The 24,751-nt window shown below is 34.7% G+C and overlaps 1 long non-coding RNA gene across 1 annotated transcript in view; it reads right to left on the bottom strand.

Annotated features, from left to right (window-relative positions):
• The window catches only part of LOC143679436 (uncharacterized), a 30,800-nt gene extending 11,542 nt beyond the window's left edge, over positions 1-19,258 (bottom strand). The window contains exon 1 of the long non-coding RNA XR_013173762.1: positions 18,934-19,258. This is a non-coding gene — a long non-coding RNA (uncharacterized LOC143679436). The remainder of the gene's footprint in view (positions 1-18,933) is intronic.
• Between the last annotated feature and the right edge of the window lie 5,493 nt (positions 19,259-24,751).

The raw sequence follows: 24,751 nt of genomic DNA, 5'->3' as shown, positions 1-24,751 counted from the left end.
ACTAGTTACTCAGCACTTTAAAATTTTAAAAACTACTGTCTTATAACACTAAATAATAAAATACAGAACTAACTAGTTTATTTTTTCTGGCAGAATTCAAAGGAAACAATGCCTCATTCTTTCTATAGTGACAGAAGACATTCATGAAATAATGTTTTTATTGTGCTAACTTCAATATGTACAATTTCACGATAGTACAGTCAGGGAGAAAGAGTCCATTTTATTTTCCTTAAGGATGAGGTCTTGTATTTTGGCAAATAAGTAGACTGAAACTACTCTGTACAGATATTTTTCATCATTACCTTTTTCTCGAAGTTCTTGGAATTTAAATTAATCACTTATTGTGCTTTTATATTGCCACACTTTAAGAAAGTCAAGATTAATAGGTATGATTTGGAGGGCAATACATCTGAAGACCCAAATATCTCTCCAGGCACTTTAAATTAATTGACACCTCACTATAAGGATTCATTCCTTTAGGACTTGGAATTTTAATATCCAAAATATCCAGAGTTTTGAAATCTGAATATTCAAAAGCTCGGAAGAGGCATCAGGCATCAGTCTTTATCAATGACTACCTGATTAGGTAGGAATTGAGGAAAACTAATTGAAAACATGCTCTCAGAAGGTACAAGAATAAAAATCAAAAAGAAAAGCACCCACTTTTACACAGGATCAGGACAGCCTGCTAGAGCTCCATTGTGCTCCCATTTCTTTTCTAAGAGCCAGTCCTGTGTACGTATTTTGAAGTCTAAATTCAACAAAATTCTTCCTACTTAACTCTTTCATAAAACATAATTGATAAATATGCCCTTTTTAAAGTATTATACAACCTGTACAAATTTAAATTCTTGGTTTTACTTTGAAGCATCCTTATGTGAAAGTAGATATCAATTCTATGGCAATAAATATGTAGGGAGGCTTGGTCTGATCAAAGGCAAGGGGTTTTGGAAGACAGCACATCTTGATGTCCTTTCTAGCCCCAGGATGTACAATGTGTGATACCACATTAACTTCCAGAGTCTTGTTTTCCAAATACACAGAATGAGGATTAAAATAACTTGCAGAATTGATTTATAACTCTTGTATACAGCATTTTCATTGTCAGAATGAAAATGTTCAATAACATAAATTGCCTAAAGAAACCCACCTATTTTATCTACTAGAAAATATTTATAATAGCTTTTATCTTTATCTCAAATATATTTCAAAAATTCAATTAATATAAATGTTGTTTGGTAAACTGTAAAATGGTATATAAATGGATTAAAGGGTCTTTGTGCTTATGTGCGCACACATATATGTTATATCAAAATGTCAAGGTTATAATTATTTCAACTTCATCAACAGAGTCATGATGGTAAAGTGATTCTCAGGCTGTGTATTTAAAAAAAAAGTGACACATTTTCTCCTTAATGAAATCTCTAGGGAGTTCACTTCTTTGTTCTATATTATGGAAAAAGTGTCCATAAATACTAAAAAAAAAAAAATCCTAATTTGCCATATCTTATTTCACTACTCCAAGAAAAAGTCTGGAGTACCAAGGATTTTTAGGGCTGACATTAATGGGGAAAACGTAGCATAGGTTTACTTTAATTTAGTAGCTATTTGCTATACCTTCTTTAGGTATTACCTCAATATTGTTACTAATTAAACTACTTCTATTGTTCTAGTAACTATTGTTACTAAATAAATTATCCTTTATTATAAGGGATAGGAAACTTTATCTAAACCGGATAAACAAGATGGAAATTTATTACCTCATAACTGAAATATCCAGTGTTAGTTTCAAGCACAGATGGTCTGAAATATTGCTATTAGTACAGCTTTTCTTTTTTATTCATTTTAAAAGTATACATTACTATTTCAGTTGTTTGTAGTGTATTCACAGTTATGCAACCATCACCACTTTCTAATTTTAGAATATTTTCATCACTCCGAGAAGAAAAACTATACTTATTAGCAATTTCCATTGCCCCCTTCGACATCCCCAGGTAGCCTCTAATTTACTTTCTGTCTCTATGGATCTGTCTATTCTGGACTTTTCATATAAATAAAAGCATACAATATGTGGTCATTTGTGACTAGCTTCTTTAACTTAGAATAACATTTTCAAAGTCCATCCATGTTGTAGTATGTATCAGCAATTCATTCCTTTTTATGACCAAACAATATTCTATTGTGTGGATATATTTCATGTTTTTTCTCTCAACAGTTGATGTATATTGGGGTTGTTTCTAATTTTAAGTTAATATATACGTTGTCGTTTCACATTCTTAATGGTGTTCCTGAAGCACAAAATTTTAAGTTAAATGAAATTCAATTTATCTAAGGTTGTTCTTTTGTTGCTTGTGCTTTCTGAGTCATATATAAAATATTACTAACTCAAGTTCATGAAGATTTTACTCCTACATTTTCTTCTAAGATTTTTACAGATTTAGCTTTCACATTTAGGTTTATAATTTATTTCAAAATCATTTTTGTGCATAGTCTGATGTAGAAGTCCAATGTCATTCTTTCCCTGAGGACATCGGGTTGTCCCATCACCATTTGTTGAAAAATTATTCTTTCTCCCATTGAATTATCTTGACACACCAGTCAAAGATCAGTTGACCATAAATATAAGGGTTTATTTTTGGAATCTCAACTGTATTCCATTGTTATATGGCTATCCTATGCCAATACCACAACAGTTGAGTACTGTAACCTTTTATAAAATTTGAAACTGAGATATGTGAGTTCTCAAACATTTTTTCTAATTTTAAAGATTCATTTGGATATTGTAGACCCCTTGCTTGGCCAAATAAATTTTAGACTCAGCTCCTCAAATTCTACAAAATATATACATGTATGTTTATATACATGTGTATCACCTGGGAATTTGATTGAGCTTCTGTTGAATCTGTGGATCAAGTTGGGAAATAATGCAATATAAGCAATATTAAATTTTGCAATCCCTGAACATAGGATTATTTTCCCATTTATTTAGGTTAACTTTAATTACTTTCAATATGTTTTGCAGTACACAAGTCTTGAACTTCCTTTGTTAAATTATTTCTAACTACAACAATTACAATTAATACAACTATTTTTGATGCTATTGTTCATGTAATTATATCTTTAATGTCTTTTTCAGATTGCCCCTCTCTAATTTATAGAAATTCAATTGATTTTTGAGTGTTAATCTTTCATCCTGTAACCTTATCAAACTAATTCATTAGATCTCATTGTTGTGTGTTTATATTCCTTAGTATTTCTATATACAATATCATATAATTTGAAAGGAAGATGATTTTATTCTCTCCTTTCCAAAATGGACGTTTATAATTTATTTTTTCTTGGCAAATTGCTCTAGTTAGACCCTGCAGTGCAAAGTAAAACAGACGTGCCAAGAGTAGAGGTCTTTTTCCTGATATCAGGGCATGAGTACCATCCATTCTTCTATCATCAAATGTGATGCTAGCTGTGAGTCTTTTTGTGGACATTCTTTATCAAATTGATGAAATGCCTTTCTCTTACTAGTCTGTTGAGTGTTATCATGTAAGGGTGTTAGACTTGGTCAAATGCGTTTTCTGTAACTGTCGATGGAATAATATTCTTTTAGAACAATTCTGCAATGTGATATAAAACATTGATTGCTTTTTAAATGATAAACCAACCTTATAATCCTGAGATGATTGTCATTTGGCCATGGCATATAATCCTTTTTATGTGTTGCTGGATATTGTTTGATAGTATTTGTTCAGGACTTTTGCATCTATGTTAAGAGGTATTCGTCTGTGGTTTGCTTTCTTATGACGTCTGTGTCAGGTTTTAGTGTCAATGTAATAGTCACCTCATGATATGAGTTAGTATGTGTTGTCTCCACTTCTATTTTTTTTTTTTTGAAAAATTTCTGAAGACTTGGTATTAATTCTTCTTAATTGTTTGGTAGACTTCTTCAGCAAAGCCATCTACACCTGTCCCGTTCTTTGTGCGAAGTTTGAAATTATGATTAAATCTTTTACTTTTTATAGTTCTATTCAGATTTTCTACTCCTTAAATTGATTTAAATTGTGACCTCTGAGGAATTTTACCAATTCATCAAGGTTTTCTAATTTGTTGGCATATAATTACTCATAGTATTTGTTATAATCCATTTTAGTTCTGTAAGATCAGTAGTGATCTCTTCTTTTACAGTCCTTATTTAAGCAAATTGATTCTTCCACCTTTTATTCTTCCATTCACGCTAATGGCTTTTCAGTTCCATTTATCTTTTCAAAGTGCAAACTTTTGGTTTTGTTGTTTTTTTCTTTTGTTTTTCTATTTTATGTTTTTCTCACTTTAATGGCTGATTGTTTTTGCTTGTTTGTTTTTTGTGTGTTTTTTTGCCTTTCTTCTATTAGATTTGGGTTTAGTTCCTCTTCTATTTTTAACTTCTTAGTGTGGAAGTTTGTTGATTTGAGATCTTTTTAATAAAGGTATTTACTGCTATAAATCTCCCTCAATATAGTTTTGATGCAACCCATGCATTTTTGGATATTATGGTTTATTTTCATTCACTTCAAAGTATTGTCTAATGTATGTCATAATTTCTTCTTTGACCATTCCTTATTTAGAAATGTTTGTTTAATTTCTACATAATCATTTATTTCCCAAATTCCCTTTTGTTATTGATCCATAATTTGATTCCATTGTGGTCAGACATTATAATCATATGATTTTAATCCTTTTAAATTTAATGGTGTTTGTATGATATCGATATATCCATTTCAGACTTCTTTTGTTCTTTTGTTAGTATTTTCATGGCATATATTTTTCCATCTTTTTACTCTTAATGTTATTTGTCTTTTAATATCAATGTGTTTTTTGCAGACAGCATGTAGTTGAACCATGTGTTTTTCCCTAAGTTTGCAATGATGCCAATCTTTGTTATTTTTAATTGGAGTGTTTAAGTCACAAGCATTTCATATAATTATGGATAATTATATATTTCATATAATTATGGATAGGAATCACATCTGTCATATTACCTTGTTTCTATATTTTATGTATTTTTACTCCTCTACTACTTCATTGCTCCCTCCTATTGTTGTTAAACAGATATTTTAGTGAAATATTTCTGTTCTTTTGTTTTGTTTTGTTTTGTTTTTTATTAATTAACGGAAAAAAAGAAATTAACCCAACATTTAGAAATCACACCATTCTACATATGCAATCAGTAATTCTTAACATCATCACATAGATGCATGATCATCGTTTCTTAATACATTTGCATCGGTTTAGAAGAACTAGCAACACAACCGAAAAAGATATAGAATGTTAATATAGAGAAAAAAAATAAAAGTAATAGTAGTAAAAAGAAAACAAAACGAAACTAAACCAAACAAAACAAAAACCTATAGCTCGGATGCAGCTTCATTCAGTGTTTTAACATGATTATTTTACTGTATACTTGAGTTATTTTCTAAGTGGTTGCCCAAAGAGATACTATTGGCATCTTAATTTAGATAATCAAGATCAGATTAACACTAACTTGATTTCAATAGCATATAAAATTTTGTCCAATTTGGCACCACCTTTACATTTTTGTCTTGCACATTAGACCTCTGTACATTATAATTCAATCAATGCAGTTTACATTTATTGCTGTATACAGTTGCTTTTTTAAACGAAATTGGAAAATAGAAAGATTGCAAAGAAAATTCATTTTTACTGTCCTTATTGTTTATCAGCATATTTCCTTTATCAGTGTTCTTTTTTCTTTAGGTAGATTTGAATAACTGTCTAGTGTCTGCATTTCATCCAGAGGTGAGCCTTCAGCACTTTTTTCTGTAAGGTATATCTGCTAGTGACAAAGTCTCTTATTTTGTTTTTCTGGGAATGTCTTAATTTTGCCTTCATTTTTGAGAGATAGTTTCACTGGAAATAAGAACCTTTGCTGATACTGTGTTTTTCTTTAAACACTTTGAACACCCCGTTCCACTACTTTCTGGCCTCCACGGTAACTGACAAGATGTCACTATTACTCTAATTTGTGATCCTTGTACATGATGATATTTTCTCTTGTTTGAAAGAGTGTCTCTTTATCTTTGTCTATATACAGTGTGAATATTATGGGTTTAACTCAAAAAAGGATAGAGTTTATTTTATTTTGAATTTGTTGAACTTCTTGGATTTGTTTATTAATATTTTCCATCAAATTTGGGAAATTTTTGGCCATTATTATGTCAAATATTCATTCTACCTCTTTCTATCTCTCTCCTCTCCTTCTGGAACTCCCATAATGCTTATGTTGTCATGCTTTCTGGTGCCCAACAGGGTTCTAAGACACAATTCATTTTTTTCCTCATTATTTTCTGCTGTTCATCGGAGCGGATAATTTCAATTAATCTATCTTCAAATTCAGTGCCCTCTTTATTTTGCTCATTTCTGCTTTTAAGCCCTTCTTGTGAACTTTTCATTACAAATGTTGTACTTTCCAAATTTTCTGTTTAAAGAAAATTTCTAGAATTTAACAGGTCTATCTCATCATTAATATCTCTCTTCATGAGACATTATTCAAATATTGTTCTTTAATGTTTTTTTGGCATGATGATTTTTTGGCAGCTATATAATGGCTGATATAAAGCCTTTTTTCTAGTATGTATACATCTGGGCTTCATCAAGTTCAGTTCCTATTCACTGATTATTCCCCCTGTGTCCTGTGCATACTTTTCTGTGCCTTTATGCATCTCACATTTTCTTATTGAAAACTGGGCATTTAAAAGGATATGAAAGGCAACTCTGGAAATCTGACACCTCCCCTGAATTTTTGTTGTTTGTTTGTGTAGTAGCTTTCCTGAAAATATCTGTATAATTTGTATTCTTTATGATGCATTGCTACCAAAGTTTTTACTTGGATGACTAAGTGGCTAACTAATTCTTGGAAGGATATTTCTTTAAATGCATAAATAAGTTCCCTATCTGAAGGATTGTGTGTGTGTGCATGTGTGTGTGTATTTGTCCGTTGGGGCACACTGTCAGTACTCTGGTGGTTAAAACTCAGTCTTAGCCATATTGGTCCAGAGCCTGCATGTCAGCTAGAGGTGAAAGATGAGGGCCTTTCTAGGTCTTTCCTGCAATACATAGAGCATGGCAAGGGCTGCACAGCCTTCTAATAATGGGTCAGAAGTTTTAAAGGTCTCTATGGATTTCTCACTCCCCATACTTCACTTTTAAGTTTTTGGCCAACACCTTGTTGGACTCAAGGGATATTGCTGCTACAATCAACTGCATTGTTTAAAAAAAAATGTCCACTGATTATTTTAACAAGCGACTTTTGAAAGAACTCTTCATATTGATCAAGCTGTTATTCAAATCAAACAAATCCCATGAATAGCATTTTTCCAGGGACCAGATAGGTCAAATAGTGACCATTTTCTGGGAATGGGGCTTTGTGGAGAGATCCATACCCATTCTTTGCCCTCTAGTGACTAAGCTGTTTGGTTTTTGTTTTTGCATGGGCAGGCATAGGGAATCCAACCCAGGTCTCCAGCATGGCAGGCAAGAATTCTGCCACTGAACCACCATCACACTGCCCAAGGCTGTTTGGTTTTTACAGATACCATAACTTGCTTGGTATTCAGTGGAACCATGGAGTCAGAAAGAGGGGGTAAGAATAGGATAAGTTAAAACACTGCAGAATTCATGTTCTAATAAATAAATACTCCTTAAACTTTTGCAGCCTTTGATTAATTTCCAAAATTCCAAAAATGGTTTATTTGGACAGTTTTTGTCAGTCTTTGGGTTGCTTTTATTAAGGTCAGGTTTTCAGATGTCCTAATTCCATTATTCCAGAAGGGCTTTGTCATTAGTTATTACTTCTTGGGTTTACTTTATTCTGTGTTCAATAAAATCATATCCTTATATTTCTAAATTTCAATTTCATTCTGGATTTATATAGGATATTAAATATATTAACAATAATTTTAGAAATGGAAAATTACCTAAAATTCATGAGTTGTAAATTGTTGCCTAAATTATTTCCCAATCAAATTGTGAAAGATGAGAATGCAGTTCTTAGGATGATTTATTTATATTTTGTTGACACTGTAAAATGCTCAAAATTACATACTGTTAAGAGTGTGACTTTTTCTTAATATTAATTTGTGTTTTTCACTTTTTATTCTGAGCATTTTTAATAATCATAATTTTAAAGTGATGGAGAGAAGCTAATATTTCTTATTTTTGAAAGTTATAAATCATTTGCTTCTGTGCTCACTATAAAATTAAATATGAGCAAAAAATTCCATTAAGTACTAATGGATGAATATTTGTGTTAGAGTTTGTACTCTGCATTTGAGTAATTTCTGTAGCATTCAGCCTGTAAGATTAAAAAATCTCCTCAGTGGTCTGAAACATACTTGTTTAATTTGAGATATAATCTGAATTCATTAATTAGCTTTTTAATCTTTTTAAATCTTTTTTTTAACCTTTTAAAACTTTCCCTCACTTCGCCAGATGTTCTACCTCATATATTCTTATCATCATGATACTTTTTTAACACATACAAGGAAGGCAGATATGACAAAAAACAAGAACATAGCAGTGCAATGAAATGTAGAACACCCCACATTATGAGGGGATCTAATGATACTAGATTAGAAAGCCCATTTAAGATCTACCAATATTGGGAAGATTTTTTTTCTGAGATGACAGCTTAGCTTGAGACATTAATTATAATGAAATGGGAGAGATTTGCTTTTTTTAAATATGGTTTGAAAGAAGCCCACAGGTCTTGGCTGATTGTAATAAATATCATATTGGCAAACTTTTAGTTCAATTTACTTCCAATAAGAAAGGAAGTTTTCTTGTATAATGAGGATTAGAGCAATAATAAGCTCAAAAAAATTTTTCCTGAGGGATCCAGTATTAACATTTGGGAATAGTCAGCTAAGTGCTAGAAACCCTTAAAACCTATTTGTTCTCTCAATTGCCTGACTTCTACTTTTATAAATACTTAACATTTGCTATTGGTAATGTAAAAGAATAAATTTTATCTGGGTGCTGCTCTAGGTTGCCCTGACAGTATCCCTGCCAGGTCTTCTCTGCAACTGATGAATGAAATTGGAAGCTTACCTTGGTTGTCAGGCAGAGGAGCTGACTTGCCTGCACTTAGAATCTAGAATCAAGAGGAAAGATCATTGGCACTGTTTTGTATGGAAGGGAGCACTGGGTTTAAATATTAGTGATGTTTCCTAGTTTACTTCTGAATATGGCTGCAGCAATGACAGAAATTAAAAAATAAACAAACAAACAAAAAGGCCCTCTTCAAATCAATAAAAAAGAAACTGTTTGGCCTTAGAAAAATGTCTAACAATATAAATATTATGAAAATAGTAGTTGTATTATTTTGTTCACTGCTCTATACTCAGTAATTAGAACCACACATAGTACATAGTACATGCTCAATAAATATTTTTAAATTGCATAACAGGTTAATTTTTCACTTGTGCCTCGAGCATAACCAAAATCATTTCTTTGCACTTCATTCTTAAAAATTAGAAGTGATTTTCCTTGATAATAATGAATCTATTTTATATCCCATGTATTACCAAATGATATGTAACTTTTGCACATAGTCGAAAAGCTTTAGCACTCTAAACATTAGCACTTCAGAAACTGTCATTTTTCCATGAAATTCTAATGATTTTCAGAAAACATTTCCTAGAAAATTTAAGGTAAAATTGATACAAACATTTCCATTGAAATGGACAGGAGTCACCATCACTAAAGTCATGTTTCTGAGTTATGTCACTCTAATCAAAAGATTATTCAGATGTCCATGATTCTCAATAGCGAAAAGATAAAGACGTCTGCAATTTCTGTCTGGTCCTACCTCTAGGGTAGTCAAGAACATAATTTAGAGAAATGCTTCTCACTGTTTTTATTACAGGGCCCCACATTTTTTTAAGAACCTGTACATTTCCTTAGAATGGTGGACAAGCTGTGGAACAAAAGAACCTCTCTAATTTTCCCTTTTAGTGTAGATGAGTTTATTGAAGAAATAGCTCATTGTTTTCTTGAACCAGGGTATACACAGCATAATTTCCATGGAGGAAAAGAACCCAATGATAAGGTCTCAGGGTAAGAAGCAAAGAAGCAAACCACTTCAACCTCTTCCTAATTTTTCCTGAAATCATTTGGTTGGTTATATAGTCCTCTAGTTTTAAAATTTGGCCTAAAATTAGCAATTCATTCAAAAGACCTAGACAAGGAAAAATCTGTCACTTAATAGAATGGATATTTTCCATTATTTTGGAAAGTACTAAGACATAACCACAGACTTTGAATATTGAATGCACAAAGATTGACTATAATGATTTAATGATTAAATAAGCACCATAATCAAAAGGCATTTATTAACATTCATATGGCAGTCCTGAGGACTTGGGTTCAATTATTTTCATAATCACCACACATCATCAAAGTATGGGCTTTCAGGAATCTATCACGAACTTAAAACCACTCTCTGCTGAACAACCTAAATTTCAGTACATCTATCTTTGGCAATAAAACCCTAATTGTTGAAAACAAGATGACTTTATATTTTTAACAAATGTGATTATGAATGGTCAAAAGAAGTCAAAACTTCTTGCTGGCCACTGGAGTGGTGTTTTAACAAAACAAAATCACAAAATGATAACCTTCAATCTCATATACTTAGAATAATTTTCTCGCTGAGCATTGCATGTGCATGTGTGTATATACATTTAATAGTATAGACGCTTATACAAAATATATTTTTGCTCTCTTAATTTGGGTCAGAAGGAGGATGGCTTAGGCAATATATGTCTTGGGTTTCTGGGAAAACCATTTATAATTAGAGAGAAAAGTACAAGCCTGAGAACTTTGAACGCACCTTTCCTGATCCCTCTAGGTAGATTTGAGTGCTAGATCTATAAGCAAATTATTATGGGAAAGGAACAACCTTCTTTCATTGATGGCTCAGAAAAATATATACAGGCAAATTTATTCAATTAAAAATATAACCCTATAAACTTTTCCTTATCTCCAGTTCAAGAAATAGGTCTAGGTTACAGTGGAGCATAGGTAGAGAAATGCAGATTATTTTCTAAGAAGAAATAAATAAAATACACCACTAAAAATAAAATTTCAATAACTTGTTCATATGTACTAGAAGGAACATAATGTACTAGAAGTGTGCATGAGAGTTGATTTTGAGAGACTCACGATAAGGATGGTGGAATAAAAGCAGACAGAAGACAATAATGTCATGGGGTTACTCTTACATGACATTGGTTTAATTTCTTGACAAAAAAACCTGGCTATGATTTTATTAAGCAGTGCTGATTTGAAAGCATTATGTACCCTAGAAAAGCCCTGTTTTAATCCTGATTTAATCTTGTGGGAGCAGCCATTTTTAAAATCCTGATTAAATACTGTAATTTGGAATATTTTGATTATATTATTTCCACAGAGATATAACTTGAGTGTGACCATTTGATTAGATGGAGATGTAACTCCACCCATTTCAGGTGGGTATTGATTAGGTTACTGAAATCCTTTAAAAGAGGAAACATTTTGGAGAAAAACTTCAGAGCTGAAAGCAATAACAGAACCTACAGAAACTTCAGAGCAGGGCTGACACAGATGCTAAGACTTGGACAAGAAGGACATGGATGTTTGAAGATGTTCAGGGCCCAGCAGACATCACCATGAGATGGTAACCAAGCCAGAACCTGGAGAGACCCAAGGGAAGCCAAGAGATGAAAGCCAGCCCTGGAGAAACAAATTAAAGAACCCCACAGGAACAGAGACTGAAAGCAACAGAGCACAGAACAAGGTACCAGCAGATGCAGCCACATGACTATCCAACTGACAGAGAGGTTCCAGATGCATTTGGCCTTTCTTGAATTAAGGTATCTTAACCTGGATGCCTTATTTTGGAAAGTTTCATAGGCTTAGAACTGTAAACATGTAGCTTATTAAATTCCTATTTTTAAAAGCTGTTCCAGTTCTGGCATATTACATTCTGGTAGTATTTAAGAAAGTAATACATACACTAATGGATTATCTTCTCAAAGCTTGTACTGAAAGTGATATAAAGTCAATGAAGTAAAGTTGTTGGATATACCCTCTTCAGAGTACCATGGCAAACTCTCAAAGACTCGGGAGGTGATACTAGAATGAATTATTAATGTGAGACCAAAGAATATACTCATTGACTATATCCTAAACATATACTACAGGATTCCTTTAACTACAGTTATAAATAGTGAGATAAGGAGAAGCATCTGCAACATTGAGAAAGTCAAAGATAATTTCTCTTGGTAAGATTGACTGATGGAGATGTCTTCTTCCTATTATCAGTGGGACCAATAGTATGCAGAAAAGGCAGAGGCCATGAAGAAGAGATAGGTATAGATCACCAAACCAGGCATAAAATCAAAATGGTAACCAATATACTTCAATTTGCAAGGATTCATAACAATGGTAGATGAACAATGGTGTTCTTGGAGGCCAAAGAGTCCAATAACTAATCAGGCCATCACTTGACCAGTAGAATCAGAAAATACATGGCTCTGGTGAGCATATATATCACCATATATGTCAGTTGCCTTATTGAAAAAAATCATCAAGCCTCAGTCAATTTGCAGACCTGAATTAATTCTCAAATCCAGAACTCTAGAACTCATTAACAGTTGGTGATTGTTGGGGAAATTGAGTACCCTTGATGCAAGGGCAATATGGCAATATGTGTAAACACTGTCCCAATGTTTTTTTTCCAAAAAAACCTGCAGTTCTTAAACAGAGAAAATCCACATTAGGGAAAAGAAACAACAATTTTTTTTAGTGCTATATGACATAGACTCTGAGATGACACAGATGTTATGGAATTAGAAACACCATAAGAACAACCTGGTTAAAGTGGGACCTTTGTAAGATAGATGGAGTCCCAGAGCAGAGTGTCTCACAGTAAGTATGAGAGTCTACAGTCACAATTAGGGATTCAACTTTTTGACAGAGAGGAGAGAACTGGAGAGGGTGGTATGAACTCAGTCATCAACTAGCTTCACTCCTCAAGAGCAAGTCTATTTGCTCAAGCAAATTCCATGAAATGATTCAGCTTACACATGGAAATTAATTTGCTCACAGCTTTGAGGCTGGGAAAATGATCAAACCGAGGCATCATCAAGGTGATGCTTTCTCCTTGAAAACTGACATTCTGAGGCTGGCTGCTGGTGATCCTTGGTTCCTCTGTCACATGGAAAGGCACTTGGCAGCAGTCCTGGGTTCCCTTTCAGCTTCTTGTTTCCTGTGGTTTTCTCTTACTCTGTCTGAAATTCATTCTCTTTATGAAGGACTCTGGTAATAGGATTAAGATCCATCCTGATTGAGATGGGTCATACCTTAGCTGAAGCAGCCTTATCAAAAGGTCCTACTTATGAAAGGTTGAAATCCATAGAAATGGAGTAAATTTTAAAAGTTGTTTTTCTGGAGTATATACCACTTCAAACCACCATAGTTATTCTACCAATTAAAATCTGCATCAGTTTTAAATCACCAAATTTCAATTAGCATCATTAAAAGCAAAAAATAATTTTGTCACTTCTTGCAAAAGTTTTAAAAGCATACATTTTTATTCTAACTAATATGATTTTTAATTTAACAATTTTATTAGAAATTATAATTTATGTATATTAGGGAATGACAGTATTAAAAAACACAGTCAAATGATTCTGATGCAGATGGCCTTAGAAGAACAGCTGCAATATCTTGACATAAACATTCCATTGTGACAATAGCAGATGTTAATCTAGAATTCTACACTCAGGAAGCCTTCAAAGAAATTCCAATAAAAAAAGAATATGGTTGTTCTAGTTTGCTAGCTGCCAGAATGCAATATACCAGAAATGGAATGGCTTTTCAAAAGGGGAATTTAATAAGTTGCTCATTTACAGTTCTAAAGCCGAGAATTAAAATAAGTCTATAGAAATGTCCAATCAAAGGCATCCAGGGAAAGATACCTTGGTTCAAGAAGGCTGATGAAGTTCAGGGTTTCTCTCTCAAGTGAGAAGGCACATGGCGAACACAGTCAGGGCTTCTCTCTCAGCTGGAAGGGCACATGGTGAACACGGCATCATCTGCTAGCTTTCTCTCCTGGCTTCCTATTTCATGAAGCTCCCCGGGAGGTATCTTCCTTCTTCATCTCCAAAGGTCGCTGGCTGGTGGACTCTCTGCTTCGTGGTGCTGCAGCATTCTCTGCTCTCTCTGAGTCTCTCTGAATCTCTCATTCTCCTTTTACAGGACTTCAGAAACTAATCAAGACCCACTCAAATGGGTGGAGACATGTCATCCCCTAATCCAGTTTAACAACCATTCTTAACTAAATCACATCAACCAGGGAGATGATCTCATTACAGTTTCAAATATACAGTATTGAATAGGATTATTCTACCTTTATGAAATGGGATCTAAATTAAAACATGGCTTTTCTTAGGGGGCATACTTCCTTTCAAACCAGCACATTCCACCCTCTGGCCCCTAAAAAAGACATGTTTTTCCCATATGCAAAATACATTAACTTCATAACAATATCAGAAACCTTAAACCTTTCAGTAGCAATACAATGAAGTACAAAATTAGAGACAGTATAAAATCTCATCAAGTCAGTTACAGGTATTGTCTGTCCTAAGGCAAAATTCTCTCCATTTGCTCTGGACCTTTGAAAACTCACAACAAGTTATTTGCTGCCAACATACAAAGGAGGAACATTCATAGGATACATATACACATTTCCTTAGGGAGAAAAGAATACAGGAGTCACTTGACCCATACAGTTTCGAAAACCTGCAGGGCAAAGTCCATTAGATTTCAAAGTCTGAGAGTCATTTATCCTCAGGGCTTTAGAAAGTGCAAGTCCCACCCTATCCAAATGCCTACGCCTGCCTCTCTCTGAATGCAACCTTGGGGGATATTGGGGAGACAACCTTTCTCTCGGCTCCACCCTCTCCAAGCATGGGGGCCGCACCTGGGTTCTCTGCCATCTCCAGGGCACACGCTCAACCCCTCCATGTGGTGGCAGCCAGGCTCTCCCACAACCCCAAGAAACGTGCTTCACCTTCTCCAAGGCCTGAGGCGGCATGACTCTTCCACTGCAACGAGGTGGAAGGCCCATTCTCTGCCTTCGGGGCAAACTCACCCTCTCCACGGGCTTGGGTGGGTCCACTCTCCTGGCCCGAGGCTTCTTGACTTCAGACCTCAGCTTCCATGGTTTTGCCTCTGAAGTTATTTTTCCTCCAATGTGTCCCTTCTCTGAACCCCTCAGTCCAGAATGGCAGCCGCTCTGTTTATACAGGTCCCACAGCACTCTCGTTGGCTTTCTATGCAGTAGTGTTGGATCATGCCCATCAGACATAAGGAGTTTCCACAAATCCTTCCTGGATAACTCCAGGTCTGATCCTGACTTTCTCTGAAATGACTGGCTGGTTCCACATTTGGTTAAATCCACACACAGGGCACTATACTCTGGAGTCTCCCTTTTTGTAGGCCCAGAATTTTCCAGGACCTCAATTTCTGGTTTCTTTTTACTCAAGAGTTCAATTTTCAGCTTATCTCTCTCCTGTCGCATTACACTATAAGCTGCAAGGAGAAACCAGACTGCACTTTTGACATTTAATTTGGAGATCTCTTCTGCTAAATATCCAAGTTCATGGCTTTTAATATCTGCCTTCCAACCAATACCATTAGTCAACTTTGCCAGATTATCTGCCATTTTAAAACAAGGATCACCTTCCTTCCAGTTTTCAATAACACGAGCCTCACTTCTTTCTAAGTCCTCATCAGAGGTATCTTTAGAGTCCACATTTCTATCAACAGTCTCTCCAAAGCATTCTAGGCCTTCTCTATCAACCTTCTCACAACTCTTCCAGAATCTTCCCCTTATCCATTTAAAAAGCCGTTCCAACATGTTTGGTATTTGCAAACTGCAGCAGCAGCACCCCACTCCTGGTACCAAAATCTGTTCTAGTTTGCTAGCTGCCAGAATGCAATATACCAGAAATGGAATGGCTTTTCAAAAGGGGAATTTAATAAGTTGCTCATTTACAGTTCTAAAGCCGAGAATTAAAATAAGTCTATAGAAATGTCCAATCAAAGGCATCCAGGGAAAGATACCTTGGTTCAAGAAGGCTGATGAAGTTCAGGGTTTCTCTCTCAAGTGAGAAGGCACATGGCGAACACAGTCAGGGCTTCTCTCTCAGCTGGAAGGGCACATGGTGAACACGGCATCATCTGCTAGCTTTCTCTCCTGGCTTCCTATTTCATGAAGCTCCCCGGGAGGTATCTTCCTTCTTCATCTCCAAAGGTCGCTGGCTGGTGGACTCTCTGCTTCGTGGTGCTGCAGCATTCTCTGCTCTCTCTGAGTCTCTCTGAATCTCTCATTCTCCTTTTACAGGACTTCAGAAACTAATCAAGACCCACTCAAATGGGTGGAGACATGTCATCCCCTAATCCAGTTTAACAACCATTCTTAACTAAATCACATCAACCAGGGAGATGATCTCATTACAGTTTCAAATATACAGTATTGAATAGGATTATTCTACCTTTATGAAATGGGATCTAAATTAAAACATGGCTTTTCTTAGGGGGCATACTTCCTTTCAAACCAGCACAATGGTGAAAATTAAACTACTGCCACGCTAATTTTGAAAAGATTCTGGGCTTTACATTCAGGAAAGTATTCCTAAACTGAGTAGTTATTTTAATATTAACTAAGCAACATTATCTGTTATGTAAAAAATATAACAGATGTATTATTTAAATACATATTTAAATAATATTAGTATGAAAAAGTATAGCCTTGTGGATCCAACCAAATTTTTTTTAAGTTCTAAATAATATTAAGATGGAAAAGCAGAGCTTTAGTGCAGAAACAAAATTCAATATTCCATTTATTTGTTGAAATTGTCAAGGATAATATATTGGAAATTAAGAATGTGATAAGAAGAAATTTTTGCAACCAAAATACAAATATACAGATTATAGATCTCCAACTCTCTGATTTCATTTCCTACTCTTCTTCCTCTCCCATGAGGCACCAGCCTCAGGAATGTTATTTTCCTTTTAAGAAACTGTGTTCTTCCTTATTCAGAGCTTGTTAACTATGCTGTTCAGCTGGTATGTCATATAGCCCCAAAGTTACCTTTACTTTTCCTTTATTGAATTATCACCAGTTTGAAATCCTATAGTTTTTTCCAATTAGACAACTTTTACTAAATGAGAAAACCACATTTAAAATATGCTTTAAACAAAATGGAATTAGAAAAAAAGATGTATGCATTTTAAAGAACTTTGCACTGTGCTGAAAATCAACTATCTCCTGCAGTAATACAATGCACCAATTCATAAAATGTTTACAGAATTCTCAATTTAACATTTTCAAAGACAATATTAAAGTCAAGAATTTCACATCTATGGCAGTATATATATATAGAAGGGCATTATAAATCTGATGTCCATCCTTATGAAGCTTACAAATTTGACAATGCTCAATAAAAGCTTTTAGAATCACATCCAACAGTGTCACATCCACAGAATCACAAGTCTTTGTCCTGTAAGTTCTCCTTCTAAAATCTTTATGTTGACTTTTCTCTTCCTTGCCATTTGTTAATACTAACCCTTAAAAAGAGAAGATAGGAAAAGGAGGCTGCAATAAGCTCTTGATCATGTACAGAAATTATTGCTACTACAGTTCACTACAAAGCATGTCTATACAATATCATGTGAACTTTGATCACGAAAAATCAGAAGAATAAAAGTCTTCAGTGACATAAGCCTTACAATCAATTGTATAAAACATCCACATGGCAATATTAGACAGTTTAAGCACCCAATATCCATAGCTGATGAAATGTCCCACTGACCGGCATTCATTTAAATACAATCTTATAGAGGGGGAGAAAAGAAGATAGTGTTAGCTTTCAAATCTGGTCAAAAAAGAGTCTCATATTCTCTTGATCTAAAAACAAACAACGACAAAGAAACCCCTCCCCCCCAAAAAAAGCCAATATAGGTGAGGGTATTACCAGAAAGTTAAGCATGCTAAAAGATGTTTCATGCGAATTAAATCTAAAGCCAAGGTACCACACAATCACATTACCAACTAGTTGGGTAATACTATATGAGCCTTATATGAAAGTTAAATGAAATGTTACTGCCACAATAGCATGTCAGTAAGTGAAAAATTAGTGCCCACATCCAAATCAGTGGCAATTTCTGTATAAAGCAAAATATTAACTATCAGCTGTAAAAGTTGTCCAAACTGTTTGATTACATCACTGGATTGGACAGCGTGAAATTTTTTAAACTATCAATCTCTAAAATTTATTTTTACTGTAATTAAGCCCAAGTTTATTAGTAGATCAAACAGGTACATAGGTTGATAAGCAAGGGGAAAAAAAGGTCAGTGAATGTCTGTAAAGCTCTTCCCAAATTTAACTTTAAAAAATGTTTAGGGAAAAAAAAATCTAAAAAAAAATTTTGCCATTATTCTAGCAAAAACAAAGCAAAACAAGCCCCAAATAATCAACCAAGCAACACTAAAACCACATTAGAACATACACATCATCATGCTTTCATCTGATTCAACTATCACATCTAATTTAACTGGGATTCTTTTCAACTTTAAAAATTGTGATACGTGAAGATGTAACTTTAATGGATAATTCTGAATTTGGATTTAACTTTGTTGAACATCATAACAGAGTATATGTATTACAATACAGTGTAGCACATCTTTCTACTAGAAAAAAATTTAAGATCCTGTATCTGTCTCCTTAAGTCACAGATGCGACATCATAAAGGCTGTCAAAGGGCTGGATGGTTTTACAGTGCACACTTATATATTATGACGAACGTTGTTAACACATCTGATGGTTTCTTTACCGAGTTCCTTTTTTCACCTTTTCTTCGGTGGGTTAGCTGTCTGAGATGGAGAGACGGGACGTCCAGAATTCAGTCCACCATACTGGTCCTTAGCTTTCTTTTCAGATGGCTTCAATATCTGTATCAGGAACATCAGTAGGTCTCGTAATTCCCCGACTCTGTTCCACCGACTGCAGGGCTGGTGACGGTCCTCCATGACAGCAGAAGATCTCATCCACAATGGCAGCTCCAGCAACCGGGTGATGAGGCTGTGCACGTTCAGCTCCCTGTCAGGATCTCCGTCCCGGCGGCGGGAACGAGGGCTGCTCCGCGGCCGAGGCTGAGGCGGCAGCGACCGCTCGGCCTTCTCTCACCAGCGCCGCCGGCCGCCCAGCCCACAGCACCGCCCCGCGCGGCACTGTAATCCCATATTTTTACAATTATTTGATTAATGGCATTTTGCTGCATTTTTTAACCTCTAAGATGGCAAAGAATCATGTCTGTTTTACTCAATTGTGTAAGCTTTGTTCCAGTTCAGCATTTCAAACTTAGAAGACTCTTCTTGGTCAGTGTTGGTTGAATAAATCAATGAAAGAATTATTTTATATTTCCTGGGATTTCTCAGACTCATCCCAGTATCTATCTACCACATACTCAGTGTATTGATTCTCTATTGCTGTGCAACTGATTAGAACAAATTTAATGGCTTCTAACATCTAAGTTTATTATTTTACGGTACAATAAATTATAGTTCCAATATGATCTCACTGGGTTGAAATCATGGACTTACTAGGGCTATGCTCCTTTCTAGAGGCACTAGGGTAGAATCTGTTTCCTTGACTCTTCTAGTTTTTTGAAGCCACCCATACTCCTTGGCTCATGGCCCCTTCCTCCATCTTCAAAGCCAGCAATGTAGCGCTTTTCTGACTCTTCTGTGATCACATCTCTTTCTGACTACAGCTGAGAATGCTCTCCACTTTCATGAAGTCACAAGATTAGATTGGATGCACTGGGATAATCCCAGATAATCTCCCCATCTCATGGGTCCTTAGATTTAATTACCCTTTTGCCATGCAAAGTAAGGTGTAAACATCTTTGAGGTGTTATTATTCTGCCTGTGACACTCAATAATATTTACTGTGAATCCTCTTTTCATTAATTTCAAATATTAGCCCTCTGTTTAGATACCTCCATCTATAGCTCCATCTATACCAGTAATCAAGGAAACCAAGGACCAATGCATGTGAGAATGTGGGTGTGAGTGTGTACGTGAGGTGATGATAAGTGTTAACAAAATAAAAAAAGCAAAGAAGGGCAATGGACATAGAAAGTAAGTATGGGTGATATTTTATGAAGGATGGTCAGGGGAAAACATCATTGTTTTGTGAGAAAATAATACTGAGTAAAGACTTGCAGAAAACTCTGAAAGGGGCAATCATGAGGCCTCCTGGGAGAAAAATGTTCCCTAAAATAGAAACCAGAAGTAAAAAGACCCTGAGATGGGACTCAGCATACATGAATAGGCCGGTGTAACTGAAGTAGATTCATCCTGGCAAAATTGTAAGAGATGTGACCAGAGATGAAATAAAGACCTCAGATCTTATAGGAGCCTGTCAGAATCCTAAGCATGGATCATAGGGAACAGGAATGAAGGTCATAAGAAATGGTCAGAATCTGAATATATTTTGAATGTTGAGCTGAGCATATTTGTTGAGGATATAGGTATAATGAGCCACATCTTTGTTCTCAACTCAGCACTATTTAACATACATGACAATTTCTTATTTTATAAGCTTCTCTTTGTTTTCTGACATGATGCTCTCTGGGTTTCTTTCTGATCTCCTGTCTTCTTCCCAGGCTCCTTTTATGTTTCCTGCAATTTTTTCTGACATCTAAATGTTTGGGACACCCAGATACTCAATCTTAATCCCCAATCTCTTCTCTATTTGTATTCCTTTCCTATATGATAAAAACATAGTTTTACATAACATTTGCACATTGATAGCTCACACATTTCTACAGCCCCATCTAACACATAATTTAAAGTGCAGGTATATCTAGGATTTTCTTGGCATCGGCACTTCAATGACTGACAATTCTATACTAAAAATTTCACATATACATGCAAAAAAACCTTTTGTTTTTCTGTGTTGCAAAATTTTATTTTCTGAATCTTGCCATCCCAACAATTGCTTAATACTCAACTAGAAATTCAGGCTGAAAACTTAGTCATTATCCCTAATATATATATATATTTTTTTGTCTCTTCACCTTCGTCCTTGCCTACCAGTTGAATTCATCAGCAAGTTCTATCAGCTTAATTTTTTTTTAAAAAAATGTCGATTCATATACTTTGGTTCATTATACATTACCACCCCTGATCAAGTCACTATTTCCTGTCCCCTGGACTATTTCAGTGCTTCCTTACAGATCCCTGTTCCCACTTCTACTGTCCTAAACTATCTATAGCTAGAAGGATGTCCAAAATGTTTATATTATTACTTCACAATTACCATCAACTATATTTGCATTTAAAAAACACTAAATACAAAGTAGTTTGCCTGTAACAGGCAAAAAGAATCAATACTGTCAAATTGATGGATCTCTATCAAACAATATCACAAGAAAACAACTGGAAAGTCATATTCTATTTTACAAGTATAGAATAGTATGTTATTTTCTTTTGATTGGTGGCAACAATGTTTGAATATTAGAAGTAATGATTCAACTGACATTTCCCATTTCAATACTCATCCATGTATCACAAAATGTGTGTTAGACGATATCTTACTTCCCCAAAGATGAAATTACTTACATAATTGTTATTATTTTGATGGTACATTTTTATTGATTAGAATTCTTATATTACCATAGTCTGTGAAAATGTTGTTTTCATTTCCTCCAAAATGTCAGAGTGTTCCATTAAATTTAACCATTAGCATATGAACTGCTAGAGCTCAACAGAACTAACTTTTGGGCTAATGAAAACCATTCTTTTATCTTTACCAAGTGATAAAATTCTTCATTGTACAGATCGGGTCCTTATCAAAGTTCTTTGCTCCATTTATAATTCTGAGGGTCATTTAGAGGCCATCCTTCCTGAACTTTACTTTAACTCCCAAAAAATTGTCTTAAGTCCTTTGGTAATACTCTCCCAATTAACTGAAACAATGAAACACAGACAAAGGATATATTAAAACATGGAATTTGTCTTTCAAAATACATGACAAGGTACTGTATTCATGTGGAAACAATCCTCACAGTAAAACTATAAAATATCCCTAAGAAAATTTTTTTTAATTTTACAAATTTTGGTCAATTAAAAATCCTGTATGAATTATTCTTTATTTTATAGAAAGCAAAAACTGAAATTAAGTCATTTCAATAGCCCTTTTTGCTTCTCTGTCAGACTGAAAATCAGTACACTGGAATGGGTATATTTACATGTCACATGAGAAAAATAAATATTTAAATTTTATCCACACAATTATTTATCAGTAAGTGAACTTACTTAAGTAATATACATTTATATTCTTAAGAAAATTGTTATATCTTTAAACCTGTGCATTTGAATTATAAACCTGAACCATCTTCACTCAAAGAAGAGCCTACTGGGGCATTTCAAGACAATTAAGCCAGTAGACATTTTTGAGAAGTAGGATTGATAATTCATTAAATAAAATATGCATTCTTCAAGGACCAATTATCTACTAAGAGGAGAGACATAAAGATGAGTAAAGGTGCAAGCTTTGTCCTGAAGAATCTTGGTCTCTTAGAGCCATAAATCTCACCAAGTCAGTAGCCTGAGGATATACTTGGATAAATATAGTATTGTTTCCCTTGGGAACAGTAAGAGACTGAGGACCAGATTGTTTTATGAGAAGCATTTCAATTAATGGGAAGCAGATGAAAAAAAACCAATATATTTTAATGGATAAATCCTGGATAACAGAAGACATGAAACTTATAAGCTGAGTTTAGCTTTTATAAATTACATACTACATGAGTAATTTACATAGAGATTATTGTAAATGTCTGAAACAGGCTGGTCCTTCTGAGAACATTGGCCTTGTATAAGAAAGATGACGAATAATTTTTTAAACTGCCCTTCACTCCACCTCCCATCATCATTTCTAATTCAATGTCCTTCTTGCTAATTTCCAGCAGTCTAACAAAGTAATCTTGCCTTAAAGTTACCAAATATTTTATTCAATCCTTAGACCATACTAGATCCTTTTTTTTAAGAGAAGTCATTCAGAAGATTAAAAACTTGGTAAGAATTTCATCTTGGTGTTTTTCTGGGACCCTCTATACTTGTATAGAGACAAACATTAGTTCAGCTTGGATTGGTCATTGATGAAGAGGTATTCAGATTTCCTTTTCCAATAATATTATGCAGTATGCTGCATAGCAAGATCAATATTCCTTTTCAAACCAATGTACAAATTATTTAAAATCTTTATAAAGGAATTGATGGCATAGTAAGAATGGTTAGAATTCTAAGCTAAGCAAACAATGAAGCCTGGAATCCCCCAATACAGCTGAGTCCTGCAACCATCTTGATCTAAGGCATATTAGCTAAAATAGGTGAACTTCAGGATTACCAAAGTTAAGCATCTATTAAATATGATCCCGTATAAATGGGAACCTCAGTATACCAATTGTAAGGATGGCTTTGAAATTCTCCCTGTACCCCAAGGAATATAAGGAGAACCAACTAACCCTCACCTTTTTCTACATGTAAGATTTCTTTCATTGTAATCCTTTGGAGTCACATGAGTGGAAGCTATAATAAAGCAGAAGACCATTTATGGTCAGCACCAATTTACCATGTTGATTTATCTCTGAGTCTGGCCTGAGTGAAGTCTTTCCTCTACTCTCAATTAACTATAGAAAACTCTCTAGTGTACTTGTAGCCCACAAGTACGAGTTGAGGAGAAGACATTAGTATTAAATAGGTAAGTAATAGGAATGCAGCTACCTGTCCATGTTCTCTTCTCATGTTTTTTCTCATGTTATTTTCACATGCTTGAGCCTGATTTTGAATGTGCCATTTTTATTTTACAATGAATTGCTAGAGAGCTGCTGGATCTGATGACATAATACACCTGATAATACCCAGCTTGTGAGGGGTAAGTTCATACTACATAATTTCTTCCTGCCTTGGGGTCAAGCATAACGGCTAAGAGCTAGAAACATGCCAGGATCTGCTTTGTATACTGAGAATTCTCTCCCAGGAATGTCCTTGCTCAAGAACCCAGGGACTGTTTTCTCAAAATTTCCTATGGGGTTATGCCAGAAACCCCATACATCATTATGGACCATAGACTTATCTGCTAGTGTATGGCCACAGTCACATTGACTTGCTGTATAATCAAGACATGCTTTGATCTGCTTATCATTCTCAGCCCCTCTTGACATCAGAATTTTTCTAAGTAACTTAACATAGGGGTTAATACACTATTCCCAAGTGTAATTCATGCCTCCAACATCCAAAGCAGTGCACTATGTACTATACTTTTTCTTAAAGCTAAAAGTGTGGGGTGCACCAACTAACCTGCTCTTTCCTTTAGAGCATATACTTGAGACACCTGGACTCTTAAAATCCTCACTGATGTGACAAACCCTGACTGTTATGGGATTTTATATCACACTCTTTGGCAAATATGTTTCAAAATAGAATCTACAGCCTTCTTGTAACTTCCAGCTGAATCTAAATTCCAAGTAGTAAAATATCAGCAGTTTGGTGAACAACTACAATGTTCTGTGCAATGAAAGAAAATGAAGTGTCCAGCAGACCATAAGGTGAAGAGAAAGAGAGTAAACATAGTCCCAGGGC

This window comes from Tamandua tetradactyla, chromosome 4 (genome assembly GCF_023851605.1).
Source record: "Tamandua tetradactyla isolate mTamTet1 chromosome 4, mTamTet1.pri, whole genome shotgun sequence".
Taxonomy (NCBI): Eukaryota; Metazoa; Chordata; class Mammalia; order Pilosa; family Myrmecophagidae; genus Tamandua; species Tamandua tetradactyla.
Note: the sequence above shows the minus strand (reverse complement) of the source record. Positions and strands in the feature narration are given on the sequence as shown.